Genomic DNA, 17,347 nt, shown 5'->3' with positions numbered 1-17,347 from the left:
ATGACAAGCAAACCATTCTCAGGACTCATCCTAGATGCCAGGGGACTGGCTAACAGAGCTGTCCTTACATGCACTGGCATAAAGTGAACCAGTTTAACATTCTCTCTGGGCTTCCTAGGTGGCACTAGTAGTAAAGAACCCACCTGGCAATGCAGGAGATGGGAGACACCTGGGTTCGCTCCTTGGGTCAGGAAGACTGGAAAGACTTAAATAGAGGCTAGCAATCATTTATAAGGCCAATGCTCTAAAATCCTATAAGTAGGTGTTAATAGCTGCATAGTCTAGTTTCAGTTGTCTAAGTACCAGTGTTTTAATTTTAAATTCAACTGTTTTCTACATGGCCCTGTAGGTAATTCTGGCACCACTCTGCCACCATTGATGTTTCCAGTCCACCTGAGACCTTTAAACCTGAGGTCACAAAGACCTACTGAGGGAAGGCCGGTGACATACATGAACAACATAGCAGAGGTGGTGGGACTGCAGGACTCTGCGGGGCAGAACCTGCTCCATGAGGCCCCAGAGCAGCAGTCAGCAGGAACACCATCCCAAACTGGCCCAGGGCTCCAATTTTCCTAATCAAAGCCAAAAGTTCGGCTTTTCAAGTGAAATCTTCCAAAATTAAAATGTTGGCAACTACTTTAAAACACAGGGTAGGCAAAATATATGTTTTCTAATGAAAGAATAGACTTTTCAATGAAATATTAAGGTAATATGTTAAGCATATTACCTTAAAGAAATCTGTGAAAAGGATATGTTGATGTTATTTAAGAGAGTGAGTGAAAAATGCCTGAGAAAATGGTATGGAAGCAAGACAATAAGGTGTATAAAGAAGGCAGTCAAAGGGTGAAAGCCTATTTTACATGTCTGTCCCCACACCGAGCCCAGAGTATGGGTCCGATTCTGCCACTCCATCCCCAACTGTGTTCTTCCTGACATGGGGTTATGGCCCCTATTATAGGATGGTGGTTAAGTGCCTAGACTCTGGAACCAGTCTACCTAGGCTTAAAGACCAACACTACAACTTAACTGGCTGTCAACCCAGTTCCCCCATTAGTAAACTGAGGATACAAGTGGTATCCATTTCAAAAAATCGCTGAGTGGTGACAATGAGCTGCTGCTGCTGCTGCTGCTGCTAAGTCGCTTCAGTCGTGTCCGACTCTGTGCGACCCCATAGATGGCAGCCCACCAGGCTTCCCCGTCCCTGGGATTCTCCAGGCAAGAACACTGGAGTGGGTTGCCATTTCCTTCTCCAATGCATGAAAGTGAAAAGTGAAAGTGAAGTTGCTCAGTCATGTCCGACTCTAGCGACCCCATGGACTGCAGCCTACCAGGCTCCTCTATCCATGGGATTTTCCAGGCAAAAGTATTGGAGTGGGATGCCATTGCCTTCTCCGGACAATGAGCTAATATGCATAAAATACTTAGAACAAGCCTCATCTGTAGTAAGTGTTCAGTATACCTTAGCCATTCCTTTTTTTCTTATTACCTCTGGCTTGTGGGTTGAATTTGAAAATTGTGCCTCCAGTTTGCATTTTTTGCCTTAAACCAGAGTAATTGGGATTCAAATCAGAAAGCCCTTAGCAGCCTGTTAAATGAATCATTAGCAAATAGCCTAGCTTCCTGGGAAATGCTGGGCACCTCTTGCTTTGCTAGGCCCCACCCTCTCCTACCCTCTCTCTCTGCTCCTTGCTTTAATACAGCTTCTACCTAGCTCTTTTCTGTGGTCATAGCTCACATTTTCAACCCTAGCCTTACTTTTTGCATTGACAATTTATTTTTCTGCTTTGAACTCAATCTCCCCTAGATAAATTGAGTTCAAAGACCACCATGTCCCCTGACCTCTCACCCCTTTTGACCATTACTACTGATTACTGGCCTGCCAAGCTGAAACTATCAGAAGAAATAAGATGTTAGGCAATTCATCCAAAGTCATGTAGCCAATAAGGCAAGGAACTAAGGTTTGAACCAGATCCCATGACTATAATCAGGGATCTCAAACTTTCAGCCATACTGCAGTCTATCTCTATTTTGCTGAAGCAGAAATTTGAGCCTCAAGCAATGTGAAGGGTAGCTTATGAGAACAAACCACTTAAACAGGAATTCAGCCTCACCTCAGGAGTTATATCTCAAGGAGCCTTTGCTGTTCTAAGATCATTCTGGAGGTGTACAGAATTCCCAAGCGGTGACAAAAGCTTTATTTTTTATGACAAATGTCCATACAGTGAAAGATCAAGTTTTAGTGAAAGTTAAAAAAATTCATGCAGTTAGAATCAGTAAAAGATTTGCATAGGAAGTTGGTGAATCTCAACAGAATTAAAAGGAGATTCATAAAGATCTGAATGTTTCTCTCAGCAAAACCAAGATTCTACACACAGAGTCAAAAAATGATGTCTCACTAGCCAAGTCCTATGATTTTGGGGAGGAAAGACCATGTTATTCAAAAACATTTGAAATCTGTTAAATAGAACATTGACTCTCCAGTATACCTCAAATGGCATTCTTTTTTTTGAAATTTGGGCTCACTGGCTTTTATATAGAATAAATGAGTGTGAAGATTTAAGTTTCTATACATAACATTTTGTATTCCCCCTAAAGATACCCAAGACTTTCTTGGTGGCTCAGATGGTAAAGAATATGTCTCCAATGCAGGAGACCCGGGTTTGATCCTGGGCCAGGAAGATCCCCTGGAGAAGAGAATGGCTACCCACATCAAATTCCATGGACAGAGGAGCCTGGCAGGCTATAGCTGTGGGGTAAGAGTGCAACATGACTGAGCAACTAACACTTTCACTAAAGATACCCATTAATTTGGTTATCCTATTGCCTAAATAATATATAATAGCCATTTTAAATATTTTAGCAAAATGCCTTTTTTCTCCAGGAATTTTTAAACTTATCTTAAAAAGTCATGAGCCTGTAAGAATGTTGTTTGAAGATTAGTGAAACATCTTGTTGGTTCAAATTCAGGCTTACTTCATAGAGTTTACACAGCATATGCCAGGAACAGTGCTAAGAACTTTCACAGATATTTCATTTCTTAGTCACAAAAATTCAATGTGCTTTAATAACATTATCCCCATTTTACAATTTTGGAAACTTTGATTCAAAGAGGTTCAGTCTTTTCCCAATGTCACACCACCGGAAAATGGTAGATTGGGGTCCTACTTAAGTTCAGGGCTTTTCACCATTTCATGCTGCCTCCCTTAAAAGCAGTTTTCCAAAAAAAGTTAGCTAGAAAAGTATCTATCCATTAAAAATTATTCCATTGTCCCTCCATGTGCCTTGTCTTGACTGGGATGGAGGACAGCATCAGTTGTTTGAAATATGCAATAACAATTCCTTGCATAGTAGTTCTAATTTTAGCTTCCTGAGGACCCTGTTTCTTCAGGCAATGACTAATTTGCATGGCAAGTTACCTCTGAACGAGACACTAGAGTTGAATCCAAGGACATTTAGAATAGTTTCACAGGATGGTTTGGTTTCAGAACTGCATAAAAACTTGCTAAAAATTCTGCGTTTATGACACACTATGTATTATATACTTAACCTTTTTATAGTTTTCAAGTGTCTACTGAATTCTACTTAACACAATAACCATTTATATTTCATAATGATAATAGCAAGAGTGACTTTTTAAAGCTCATTTAAAACTCTTTATTCTTGATAATATCCTTTGCCAATACTTGGCCATTCTCCTGCTAGGTTTTCTAAAAGTATTTAAAAGTATGGGATCATGACCCAGGTCTAAATCTTATGTCGTCAGACTCTTCCATCTACTACCCTCCCTGGTGCAGTCAACTACTAACACTTAGTTCATGTTCCCTAATTTTCTGAAGATTTTTACTCCTAACTCACTGTCGCATCCTCCAGCGCCACTTTATCACAATTCTTGGTGAAGTCTGTAGATCAGAGCCTAGTCAGTAGTAAATACTGTAGGCTTTGCGGGCCAAGAGACAAAACAGCTTGCTTATACAACAGAGCAGAAAACTCTTGCCTGGCCCACCCACCCTTTCTTGAATTCAGAATCCACTGTCTTCATTTAGAACACTTCCCTCAGAGACCACACCCTCCCACCTCACTAAGGTGTCTTAGTCTTTATTGGTTCCTCATCTCCTGAACTTCTGAACTCTTAAATGTCCCAAAGTCATTAGGCCTCTCCTACATCACTGTTCTGGAAAATCACATCCAGACTCACAACTTAAAATACTATCTTTCTACCAACAACATCCAAATTTGTACTGTACTCTAGATTCCTTCCCTGACTTCAGATTTTATTGGATCTAAAGATCAACTTGAGGACAGCTGACATCTTAACAAATTGTCATACATAAACATGGTATATCTCTCTATTTATTTTTTTTAATTTTATTTTATTTTTTAACTTTACAATATTAGTTTTGCCATACATCAACATGAATCCTCCACAGGTATACTTATGTTCCCCATCCTGAACCCTCCTCCCTCCTCCCTCCCTGTACCATCCCTCTGGGTCATCCCAGTGCACCAGCCCCAAGCATCCAGTATCGTGCATCCAACCTGGACAATATACTAACGCATATATATGGAATTTAGAAAGATGGTAACAATAACCCTGTATATGAGACAGCAAAAGAGACATTGATGTATAGGACAGTCATTTGGACTCTCTATTTATTTAAGACAACTTTATTTTCTCTCAGCTATGTGACAATTTTTAAGTTTTTACTATAGAAGTTTCATACCTCTTTTGGTAAATGCATTCTTATGTATTCGATACTTTTCAAAGCTAATGTAAATGGTAATTTTTAAATTTACTTTAATGCATTTATTGCTCTAATATAAAAATATAATTGGTGTTTGTGTACTAATATTTTACCCAGGAATTTTGCTGAACTCACTAGTTCTTGTAAGTGTTTGAACAATCATTTGGTTTTTTGTTGTTGTTTTTTTTAATCACATTTGCCTTTAGTCCTCCTGATTTGACATTACTTCTATGAAAAGCTCATTGCTACTTCACTGTTTACTTTTGTTTTGCTGGGCAGAACTTAGAATAATGTGAGAACATAATCTGGGTGAAGAGCCAAAAAGGGCCCAGAGATATAAAATATACAAAAGATTATTCCAGTTAAAAATCTCTTTTTCTAGTCTTGCCTTCCTCATTTCTCGTTGAGAATTCACTTTAAGGCCTAAAAACTTTTGGCATATTCCAGTGGAAACTAAGAATTTCCTAGTGGCACCTCTGGAAGGTATTCCAAAATTCTCTTTGGGTACCGGTTGAAAAGGAAAGCTGATCCAGTGATTCAATTCTGGATGTATATCCAAAGGAAATGAAATCATGAGTTTGAAGACATATCTGCAACCCCATATTTACTGCAGCATTATTCACCATAGCCAACACAACATGGAAACAACCTAAGTGTCTGATGTTGGATGAAGGCCCATGGAATGATATTTAGCCTTATATAAAAAGAAAGGAAATCAGCCCTTTGTAACAACATGGATGAATCTTGAGGGCATTAATCCAAAGTAACATAAGTCAGCCAGAGAAATGAAAACACTGCATGGTCTCATATACATGTGGAATCTAAAAAAAGTCTAATGTGAAAGTCATGTATCCAACTTTTTGTGACCCCATGGACTGTCCATGAAATGCTCCAGGCCAGAACACTGGAGTGGGTAACCTATCCCTTCTCCAATGGATCTTCCTGACCCAGGAATCAAACCGGGATCTCCTGCATTGCAGGCGGATTCTTTACCAACTGAGCTATTAGTGAAACTCTCAAAAAAGTCTACAGTTATAAAAAAAAATCTAAAATATATCTAAACTCACTGCAATGGAATCTAAAAGACGCCTAAACTCATTGAAACAGAGACATTGATGGTTACAAGCTGGGATGGGAGAAAAGAGGAAATGCTGATGAAAGAGTATGAATTTCTAGTTATAAAAGAAATAAGTTCTGAGCATCCAGTGTCCAGCACAGTGACTGTAGTTAGTGATACTGTATTGTACTTTTCAATTTTTCTGAGTATATCGTAAATGTTCTCACCACTAAAAAAAAAAAAAAAACTAATATAACTATGTGAGGTGATGGATGTGTTAACTAATCTTCTGTGGTAATCACTTCATAATATATACATATGCTAAATCATCCCATTTTACATGTTAAACTTACACAATGTTGTCAATTATATCTCATAAACCTGGGAAAAAGAAAAGGAAATCTGGGATGAGACATAATAGAGAAAATTTAGCAGGTATGATATGTAGGTTCCTTGGAAACCAGCTTTATGAAACCCAGACTAATTGAGCCCAGTGTATTTGCTCAACAGATCTTTATTGAGCACTTACTATGTGCAGAGCAATACTAAGCTGGGGACTGGCAATGCAATAGTAAATAAAAAGAAATATACATCACACAGCCCTTTTCCTCATAGGCATTCTGGGGAAAGTAATAAAACAGTAAAGAGGTGATTACAGTATGGAGGTGGGAGGGAGATGCCAAGACGGGAAAGTGCAGTGTGCTGAGGGACCCCTAACACAGAGTTACAAAACCAGGAAATGCATGGTATACATCTGTCATGTTAGCTGCTAGCCCAGCATCTCTGATGTTTCTTTGAATCCTCAGGAAATGTCCAGCCTTATATACATATGTCTTCCCTAAAATAGGACCCAGAAGAGTTGCCACACAGCCTCTTTTGTAACTGGGGCATGGGTGTATTCCCTAGACCACACTAACCAGACTCATCTCTGAAAGATTTTGACTTAGTACTGTAAAAGAGGAATACAAAGGCCCCCATGGAACCATTTGGCCTTCACGGCATCCAAGCCTTAGCAGCTGCACTCATTGGAAAGTCAGGTATAGTTTCAATACTGGCAACAGTAACAGATACAGTTAAAACAGGTCCTAAAGTGAAGTCAAGACTCCAAAATTTTTGACCCATGTAATAACCTTGTCTGCTTAATAAACCAGCTTTGTTTTCTACCACTTGCAACTAAAAAAAAACCCCAAATATAAAAGGTTTCCCAGGGTAACTGTTATCTAAACTGAGATGTCAAAAAGGAATGAGTGCTAGTTATGGAAAAAGGAAAAGTATTTGGAGTAGAAGGAACAATATGGTCTAATGAAGAAAGAAAGTATTTGGTGGCCAGAAAGTTCATTCAGAGTTTTTCCATAATAAACTTTTTGGCCAGCCCAATAGTTATGTATTTGGGGGGCCTAAAATAATTAGAAGGCTTGGAAGGTGATGAATGGTGAGAAATGAGACTGAACAAGCAGGGCCATCTAGGATTACACAATCCATTTTAAGAAGCCCTTAGCAAGATTATCTCAACAAATGGGCAGAATTGAGATTATGGCTGAATATATTGCCAAGAACTAAGAGGCTGGAACAGGCTCAGGCCAACTTCATTCCTGTTTGCTGCTTCCAGGAATGCTGTTTTCCTCAAAACTCTCTAGCCAAGGCTGAATCTCATTACCTGTATCTCCAAATTGTGTGTGTGCTCAGTTGTGTCTGATTCTTTGTGACCCCAAGAACTGCACCCCTCAGGCTTTTCTGTCCATGGAATTTTCCAGCCAAGAACTCTGAAATGGGTTTCTATTTCCTACTCCAGGGGATCTTCCTGACCCAGGGATTGAACCCGCATCCACTGCTTCTCTTGGCATTACCACTGGGCCACCTGGGAAGCCCTATCTCCAAATTAGATATTGCAAAAGAGCAAGGTGTCTATCATGAAATATTTTCCAACACGGACTAGAAAACTACCTACAAAAGTTTTATCCAACAGAGGTATCCAGTGGATGGACTTTCAAACCAGAACAAAAATGTACAAAGCCTTTTAAGTGTCATTTACTCAATATCCCCATCTCAGTGCGTTTTTCCAGGGAACCCAGCTCATATTCTGTTTACTACACCCAGAGACCCACTGTCCATTCAAGACATAATGCAACAAAATAGCACCAATCACAAGTGCCAATTTGTGAAATATTGTCACAAAGTCGGCCACACCACCTGACACACCAGTGACCATGTGGTTGAAGACCTAAGATCAGCATATTCTCAGGATAATAACTGATATTGTTATATATATAAAAAAAGATGCTAGGTCAAATAATATTGAGACATGCTTGTTGAAATACCTTATGTGCTGAGAAAATGCTTAATGTGCACAAAACCTTCAAAACAGAGATAATATACAGCATGTTCCAAATTTATTTGATTACTCTCTTGCCCACAAACCCCATCTAAGGTCACGATGTCTCTTTAAATGACCTGAAAGTCACATAAAGTGGAGTCTCAAGCCAGCATTTACCTGAAAGAGGAAAAAAAAAAAAAAAAAAAAAGAACCAAAAGGAGCAAAACCAAGTGGCTTCCCATCTCAGGTTGATATAGTTTCCCTTTTTTGTGAAAAAGACCTAATTCCACATATCTAATATTTTTCTTTTTCACAGGTTTTTTTTCACTTCCTTTGTATTACTAACTTCTTACCTGCGGTGTTGGTCTCCCTCTGTCTTGGGGGAGAAAGTTCCTTCATTAAATTCACATGGTAAATCTACACTTCCCAGGATCCAGATTTTTCACATTCTAATCTGGATCTGACACATTTTCCAATTAAGATATACACACTTGAATATAAACAAAGGCAGGACCTTGAGGGGAGCAAAGGAAGTTTCTTAATGAGGTCATCTGTTTTAAACAGCAGTTGATATGAATCAAAAATAAAAAAGCTCAGGGACCTAAGATCAATTATAAACCAATGTGGGGTAGGCAGTGACGAGTAAAAGCCCAGACCATGAAAATGCTTTGAATCTCATCTTGAATGGAAAAGCTACTTCTGGATTATAGCTGCCCCAGCCGAAGGAAATGAATCAGAATCACCTTGTCATCAGACATTGTTGGACCCCAAACAAACAGAAGGGCTTTGCAGAGCCTTCCATATTTGCGTTAGTGGTTCTCACACTTTAATTAGCATCCAATCCCTCTGCTGCTACTGCTAAATCACTTCAGTCGTGTCTGACTGTGCGACCCGATAGACGGCAGCCCATCAGGCTCCCCCGTCCCTGGGATTCTCCAGGCAAGAACACTGGAGTGGGTTGCCACTTCCTTCTCCAATGCATGAAAGTGAAAAGTGAAAGTGAAGTCGCTCAGTCACGTCCGACTCTCAGCGACCCCATGGACTGCAGCCTTCCAGGCTCTTCTGTCCATGGGATTTTCCAGGCAAGAGTACTGGAGTGGGGTGCCATTGCCTTCTCCGTCCAATCCCTCTAGGTTTGTCAAAACTGATTACTGGTTTCCCACCTTATGAGTTCAAGATTCAGTAGCCTACTCATTTCTATCAAGTTTGCAGGTAATGCTAACAATGTTGCTCTGGGGACCACACTTTGAGAACCAGACCTACATGATAACAAACTACAGCCTAGGGCAAATCTACTGATGAACTTTCTTATTTCCTTTCTTCCTTTTTTTTCTTCTCTTCTCTCTCTCTCTTTTAAACACATGAACAACCTAATGCTAAAATGCTTGAGTGCAGACAATTGGGCCAGAGAAACACTGAGTTCAAGCCCAGATATGCCATTCACTATCTAAGGTCCTAAAACAATTCACTTACCCTATGGAAACTCCAACTGTACCATATGTAGAACAGGACAAGAACAGCCCCTATCACATGGACTGTTATGAAGACTGAGTAGGAGAAAGCTCTCCTCAGAGACTCTAGCTCATAGGAAAGCACTTAGAAGACTTCCCAGGTGGCACTAGTGGTAAAGAATCTGCCTGGAATGCAGGAGATACCGGTTCAATCCCTAACCTGGGCAGATCCCCTGGAGGAGGAAATGGAAACCCACTCCAGTATTCTTGCCTGGAAAATTCCATGGACAGAGGAGCCTGGCAGGCTACAGTCCATGGGGTTGCAAAGAGTCACACATGACTAATCAGCAGCAGTAGCAAAGCACTTAAGAAGTGGGGATCGCAGTCAGTATGTTTTGCTTATTTAAAAAAAAAATCACTGGAGGTATCCTAAACTCCAAGTACTGAGCAAAGAGAGTCTGGGTGTTTTAAACTGTACCTTTCAAATCTCCAATGGGCAAGACATTAAATCTTCAGGCTTTCAGGACACAGACCAGGAATTACTATAGAACTCATCCCCAAATTACCAAGTTGTTTTTTAAGATTCTTTTTTCACAGAGAAATATATTCTCCAATTACTTTTCCCTTTAAATGATTCCCATCTGCAGTATAAATTGGACTTTGAGGCCTCCAGGCAAAAAATTATAGAAGGGCTTCCTTACCCATTACTAATTGTAAAATAAGTAGGGAGTCCTGTATTTCTTGGGGATCCTCAGATTATGGTGTAAATATCAGTCCTTCCCCATCAGGCTTGGTTAGAACACCCTGATGTGAGCATACCTGGTGTCCTCCGGCCTTACTTCTTAACAGTTTATACATCTGTAATTGTTTTTGTTTAATGTTTCTTTTCTCTCGTCAAACACATATTTCATAAGAGAATTATGTTTACTAAGTTCCCACTGTACTGCCTATAAATTGAAAAGTCTATAGTAAATATTTGATAAGGATCAAACCAAATGACCAAATTCCCAAGAATTTGGAACAGCAGAATGAGAAAAGTAATTTCTTTTGTGAATCTACCAGTCATCATGCTTCAGGAATGTACGTATTTAACAAGAGAAAGTAAGATTTGATTCCTCCAACAAGCTCTGGCAATTGGATATTGGAATTTCCTACTGAATTAAGGACTTTATTCATCCATTTTAAGAGTCCAATAGAAAAACCCCTAATAAGAGAAATAATGTATTTAACATCTATTTAAGAAATAATGAGGTTTTGGGATTTTATACATGTTGGAAATTCAAGTAATCATACAGCATCTATTTTAGTATCTGGCAAAATTCATTCAACTCAGTTGTATTTTTTTCTATTGAAAATACTGATCTTTCTCCTTGTTACTTTCCTTGGTATATTCTCTTTAATAAGGTTATAAATGTAAATGCATTTCTGGGCCTTTGTTTTTCTTTTCTTAGTTTAAATTACCTCTCCATTTCACCACAAATTGTGTATTTGGAGTTCCATTTGTGGTCAAAATGCAATTGTTTAATTGTGTAATATGTAATTTGTAATATAATTATGCTGGCCAAATTATTTCCTGGGCTGCTCAATTACTGTGATTACATTTGTTACATTTACAAGCCACATGCTGTTATTCTCCTTTCCCTCTGGCTGCTAAATAGTTTTATTTCACTTTTAGTTCTTAGCTTCAGAGCTTCAAGTGGGTGTCATAAGGAGAAGTGAAATTTGATATCTTGTTTTCTACCATTACAGCCCCACTTGTGTTAATAAAGATGGGAGCTGAAGCTGAAAAACCACAAACAACTTTTACCATTATGTGTCCACTCAACACTTAGAAAGAGAGATTGATGATAGTGCATTGAAAATTTATCTTCCAGAACATTCCATCTCATACGAGGAAATGACTAACATTTATTGGGTGCTTTCTATGTACCAGCTACTGACTAAGCACTTTACATACATTTAAATATTCATCTTCAGCACACTTGTGTCTTAACCTAGGGTCCACAAATGGCAGAGCCTGTACACAGGCTTCTGTGAAGGTAGCTTAATTTGGGAAATGAACAAGGAAAGGAAGTGGGGACTAGGAAGGGTGAAACAGCAAAGTGTGGAAAACCAGCCCAAGGATGTGTTGTCTGTAGGATCTATCCTGTAGGCAATGGGAGTACTAACTCATGAAGGCAGCTCTGAAAGTCTGTGCAGAAAGCACCCCAGAACAATCTAAGACTCTGAAGAGAGGAATATTTTCCCCCTGGATTTTGTGACCATAACAAATGTTGACATAACATGCTGCTGACACCATAACACTTCCAGGGCTACAATAAAAGTAGTGAGTCCCACAAGTGCCCCATTTTTCCAGGGGCAAAATGCAGGACAGACAAGGGTCAGCAGAGGGGAGCTCTGTCAATTAAACCTAGAATAAGAAGGTAGGCAACATAAAATGAGGTACTAGAGGCCTCCTATACACACTGCTTCCTCTCCTTTTCTCTTTTTTGCAACATACTTCAAATACCCTTTATTAATATTCCTATAAATCACCAACATTTTTGTAGCTTTATTGGGATAAAGACCCTGACACTGGGAAAGATTGAAGGCAGGAGGAGAAGAGGACAACAGAGGATGAGATGGTTGGATGGTATCACTGACTCAAAGGACATAAGTTTGAGCAAACTCCAGGAGTGGGTGATGGACAAAGAAGCCTGGAGTGCTGTAGTCCATGGGGTTGCAAAGAGTTGGACGTGACTGTGTGACTGAACTAAACTGAACTAATTGGGATAAAACTAATATCAAATATACAAAAAACCTGCTCATATTTAATGTGTGTAATTTGGTGAGTTTGGACATATGCTGCTGCTACTGCTAAGTCACTTCAGTTGTGTCCGACTCTGCGTGGCCCCATAGATGGCAGCCCCATCCCTGGGATTCTCCAGGCAAGAACACTGGAGTGGGTTGCCATTTCCTTCTCCAATGCATGCAAGTGAAAAGTGAAAGTGAAGTCATTCAGTCGTGTCCGACTCTTGGCGACCCCATGGACTGCAGCCTACCAGGCTCCTCCATCCATGGGATTTTCCAGACAAGAGTACTGGAGTAGGGTGCCATTGCCTTCTTGGACATATGCATCCACCAACAATCTATCACCACAATCAATATAATTCATTCACATCCCTTTGCTTTTTCTGTTTTTGTGTTTGTGGGATGACCAATTAACATGCTGCTGCTGCTGCTGCTAAGTCGCTTCAGTCATGTCCGACTCTGTGAGACCCCATAGACGGCAGCCCACGAGGCTCCCCCGTCCCTGGGATTCTCCAGGCAAGAACACTGGAGTGGGTTGCCATTGCCTTCTCCAATGAAAGTGAAAAGTGAAAGTGAAGTCGCTGAGTCTTGTCTGATTCTTTACGACCGCATGGACTGCGGCCCACCAGGCTCCTCCATCCATGGGATTTTCCAGGCAAGAGTACTGGAGTGCCTTCTCTGAATTAACATGAGACTTATCCTATTAAATTTTTAAGTGTACAACGTCATATTATTAACTATAGGCACGATGTTTGCACAGCTGATCTCCAGAACTTAATTTATCTTGTAAAACTGTAACTTTATATCTGCTGAACAACAGCTCCTCATTTCTCCCCCTCCATCCCCTGGTAACCATGGTTTTATTTTCTGCTTCTATCATTTGACTATTTTAGATAGTCCTATAATTGGATTCATGCCATGTTGGTCCTTCTGTGACTGACCTCTCACTTAATAGCATAAGGTCTTCATTCCATCCTTGTTGTTGCCAATGAACCATTCTTGCATCCTAAGGATAAATCCCACTTGATTGTGGTGTATCATCCTTTTAAAGTGCTGTTGAATTAAATTTGCATGTATTTTGTTGGGAGTTTTTTTCATCCATGTTCATCATGGAAACTGGTCTGTAATTTTACTTTCTTGTTCTGTCTTTGTCTGGCTTTGAGATCATACTCTTTTTCAAAGAATACAACCGAGGCTTGAAGACATTGCCTAAGGATATATTAAACAGAACCAGCATCTGGCAGAGTTCGTGATCTTGTATCAGTATGCCAGCCTGTATTAATTTCCTGGAGCTGCTTAACAAATCACCACAAATCAGGTGATTAAAAGAAATTTCTGACAGTCCTGAAGGATAGAAGTCTAAAATCAAGGTGTCAGCAGGGCCATGCTCTCCAAAGGCCCTAGAGAAGAATTCTCAGGTAGCTTCTGGTGGCTGTTGACAAACCTTGGCATTCCTTGGCTTGTGGAAGCATCATTCCAATCTCTGCCTCCATCATCTCATGACCAACTTCCCTTTATGTCTATACGTCTGTGTACAAATTCCACTCTTCTCATAAGACACCAGTCACATTGGATTTAGAAACCACCAAATTCAGTATGACCTTATCTCAATTTGATTACATCGGCAAAGATCCTGTTTCTAAATAAAGTCTATGACAGTTTCCAGGTAGATAAAACTTTTGAGGGGACACTATTCAATCCACTACATGGCCCCAGTTCCTCTCCTTTAGACTATTCGGAAATACTATTTTAAACATTTTTAGTTTTATTTATTTATTTTTTGGCTGTGCTGGGTCTTCATTGCTGCATTGGCTTTTCTCTAGTCGCAGCAAGCAGGGGCTACTCTCTCACTGTGCTGCACAGGCTTCTCACTGCAGTGGTTTCCCGTGTTGCAGAGCATGGGCTGTAGGTGCACAGGCTTCCTGGGCTCTAGAGCGCAGGCTCAGTAGTTGTGGTACATGGGCTTAGTTGTTCCACAACATGTGAGATCTTCCTGGGTCAGGGATCAAACCCATGTCTCCTGCACTGGCAGGCAGATTCTTTACCACTGAGCCACCAGGGAAGCCATAAATGTTTCTCTCTCTCTCTTTTTTTAATTTCATACATATCTCTTTCAAGAATTCAACATTAGGGATGTCTGAATAAATACCCATTCCCCTAGAATAAGATATTTATTGTTCTCCTTCAAAGAAGGCTTTGTGTTCAATATGCCTCCAGACCTCTCAGATGTTTTCCAGAAGGCAAATCTACTACTGGTTGATCAGGAGCCTTTAAAAGACATCATGTTTGAGTGTTAAGCCAGTCCCAGCCAGAGTTTACCTTGAACCCACCACTGCTGCGAGGGTGGTTGAAGCCATTACGTGAAACAAATGGGCAGGCATTGGAGAAACACCCAGCCCTTTACACTTAATTATCAATCTGAGAAAATTCGTTTTTGTCACCTTCTGGTAAGTTGGGCTGCTTGAAAAAATTTTCAGGGGTTCTAATAGCATTGCTAGTTAGTGTTAGTTGCTCAGTCACGTCCGACTCTTTGCAACCCTGTGGATTGTAGCCTGCCAGGCTTCTCTGTCCATGGGATTCTCCAGGCAAGAATACTGGAGTGGACTGCCATTCCCTTCTCCAAGCATTGTTAGGGGTGTCAATTTTGATCATATTCAGTTCGACCAAGTTTCTGTCCTGATCGAGTGAAATGAATCTAATATTAAAGGTATTTTATGCAGCTATGATTATACATGGCCCCTTGGCTTTTGCATACATTATGTTTAATCCTCACAAACACCCCTGTTGAAACAGTATCATTCCAATCACACCAGGAAACTGAGACTTCAGGAGCATAAGAAATCTATACATGGTCGCAGCCAGTAAGTGGTAAATCGGGGGTTGACATTAGATTTTTTGACTCCAGAACCAGGATATTCTCCAGTATCAAGCTGCTTTTGCTCTATTCCACAGATATCAAATGCCTTCAATCATGTTGTTTAGGGTTCACTATTTCTTGCTTTCAAAATATTTCCATAAAAATATCAATACATAGAAGATTATGAGCCAATTTAATAGTAGCTATCAACCTTCATTGAGTTCCCTTCCATAGGGCCAAGCATCTTATACGAGTGAGGTTGGAAATATTCTCCCTAGTATAATGAAATCCAAAGTCAGAGAGTCTAATTTACTTGCCCAAGTAGATGACAAAGGTGAGAAACATTAGGCAAGAATACAACTCAAGCCCTGCTTACTCTAAAGCCTGTTCTCTCAACTACTTCACATAATGATTGTCAACATCAAAGCCTTAAACAAACAACATAGGAGCTTCATGTAAGAGTTTATTTTAAGGGAATGGAGAAGACTTTATGCAGAGCTGGTATTAGAGATAAGTCTGAAAGCATAAGAGAGATTTGATAGCAAATGAACAGTGAGAGGAGTCTGAATACTCACTCATTTATCCGCTCATTCATATGTGTTCTATGGAGCTAATACTCTGTTCCAAAGACTGTGCTGGTGACCAGATGAACACAATAGCCACAATCTCTGCCCTTGTGTGGCTTGTAGCTCCTGGGAGAGAAGACAATAGTTGAACAAATACACTAGTAACTGAACTCATGGCCAGTTCTTTGAGTGCTGTGTAGGACACAATATACACTATAGAAAAAGAACAAAAGGGATTTTACTTAGTGAGAATCAAGGATGGCTTCTTTGAGGAAGTGACATAAAAAACTGAGCCCACTTCCCTGGCAGCACAAGCTGTGAAGAATCTGCCTGCAACGCAGGAGACCAGGTTCAATCCCTGGTCAGGAGGATCCCCTAGAGAAGGGAATGGCTCCCCACTCCAGTATTCTTGTCTGGAGAATTCCATGGACAGAGGAGCCTGGCAGGCTACAGTCCGTGGGATTGGAAAGAGGAGCACTCTACTGAGCAAATTTCACTTTCACTTTTCAAACTTTTAAGAATGGAGAAGATTGCTCCAGTCAGAGGAGTCTACAAAGCTCTGAGATGAAGAAAGAAAGTCAATAAGAGGGACCCTGGTGTATAAGTAGGAGAAAAGCCCAACAATTGCCAGGAAGCAGGCAACTCAGGGCCTCTGGGCCACACTTGGAAATTTCAGTTTCATTCAGAGGACAGTAGGAAGCCATTAAAATGTTTCACCAGACAAGTGAAATTCTCCAATTTTTATTTCTATGTCAATCTAGCCATTCTGTGGAGAACAGATATGGGAAGGCCAATTAAAAGGTTATAGCTGTGATCCACATAAAAGTACTGACGGGTTGTCAGGGTGGTGGCTGTGGAGATGGCCAGAAGGAGAGAGATGATTTTAAGACAGAACTGGCAGTTTGTGCTGATGGATGAGATATGGGAGGAGAAGGAGGAGAAATAAAGAGACAGGAATGAAATCAAGGACGGCCCCAGCTTTCTGAATTGAACAACTGAGTGTGGGGCATTTACCAAGATGGGGAAGAGGCAGTAGGGATGGGGCAGATGAGATGGGCCTGGCAAATGCATGTGGGGTGGTGAGGAGAATGAAGACATCTGTTGCTTATGGGGACTAATTTGTTTGGATGTAAAATGACATGCTACCTCTAAGATAACTGTACTGAATGAAAGCAAGTCACAGCAGCACATGTCAAGTAAGGAGTAAAATGGCTGAGTCACACCCTGCACTAAATTTTCATTCGGCTCCCAAGTCACCCTCACCTAGCTCAGATGTCCATTTGGCATGGCCTTCTGGAGTATCCACTGATGATGCCAGAATAGATTCTGCATATAAACAATAAAGAAGATAATTTAAAAAAAATTAACAATGCAGAACTGCAGAATGAACTCAAGTTCTGGATGGTAAACACACATGTTTGAGTCAAGAGGGAAAACCATAAGAAGCAGGAATACCTTCTGAAAAGAGAGGAGAATAGCAGAAGAAAACTTTCTACAGACAGTGACATATATACTTGCCTTGTAAAGCGATCAGAATTAACCAGGGGAGAGGACAATAAACAGCATTCTT

The 17,347-nt window shown here is 40.3% G+C and overlaps 1 protein-coding gene across 2 annotated transcripts in view; it reads right to left on the bottom strand.

The window, feature by feature from the left end:
- The window catches only part of LOC129641498 (histone H2B type 1-K-like), a 62,284-nt gene that overhangs the window by 29,043 nt on the left and 15,894 nt on the right, over positions 1-17,347 (bottom strand). Inside the window, exons 2-4 of one of the 2 annotated variants that reach the window (XR_008709362.1) lie at positions 17,041-17,103; positions 15,787-15,903; positions 8,209-8,290 (exon numbers count right to left, since the gene is read on the bottom strand). The gene's annotated coding sequence lies outside the window, so the exon portion shown is untranslated. Of the gene's footprint in view, positions 1-8,208; positions 8,291-15,786; positions 15,904-17,040; positions 17,104-17,347 lie in introns of those variants that run through there. The other variant, XM_055566204.1, reaches the window with a different exon arrangement.

The sequence above is a fragment of the Bubalus kerabau genome, chromosome 1, assembly GCF_029407905.1.
Source record: "Bubalus kerabau isolate K-KA32 ecotype Philippines breed swamp buffalo chromosome 1, PCC_UOA_SB_1v2, whole genome shotgun sequence".
NCBI classification, from domain to species: domain Eukaryota; kingdom Metazoa; phylum Chordata; class Mammalia; order Artiodactyla; family Bovidae; genus Bubalus; species Bubalus kerabau.
Note: the sequence above shows the minus strand (reverse complement) of the source record. Positions and strands in the feature narration are given on the sequence as shown.